At 48.4% G+C, this 254-nt stretch overlaps 1 protein-coding gene across 1 annotated transcript in view; it reads left to right on the top strand.

Moving 5' to 3' along the window:
* Positions 1-254, top strand: part of LOC119591727 (balbiani ring protein 3-like) — a gene marked incomplete in the record, with an annotated part of 83966 nt that overhangs the window by 26783 nt on the left and 56929 nt on the right.

Genomic DNA, 254 nt, shown 5'->3' with positions numbered 1-254 from the left:
GGGGGGGAGTATTTATGGCAGACTGTTGTCTAGATGCAATGGGGAAAGGGTGCTGACAGACGCCCCTTTTTGACCTTTGTATGACGAAACTGACAACGTGAACTGGGAGACGGAGAATGAATGTAAAGAAATGATGCGTCACGCTACCCAGTCCAGTGCTGCCGATGTTAAGGGAGGAGAGACAAAAGATGTTAAGGGAGGAGAGAGCAAAAGATGTGTTGTATTGAGAGGAGAAGGGAAGGGATGCGTTATGG

The sequence above is a fragment of the Penaeus monodon genome, chromosome 29 (assembly GCF_015228065.2).
Source record: "Penaeus monodon isolate SGIC_2016 chromosome 29, NSTDA_Pmon_1, whole genome shotgun sequence".
Taxonomy (NCBI): domain Eukaryota; kingdom Metazoa; phylum Arthropoda; class Malacostraca; order Decapoda; family Penaeidae; genus Penaeus; species Penaeus monodon.
Note: the sequence above shows the minus strand (reverse complement) of the source record. Positions and strands in the feature narration are given on the sequence as shown.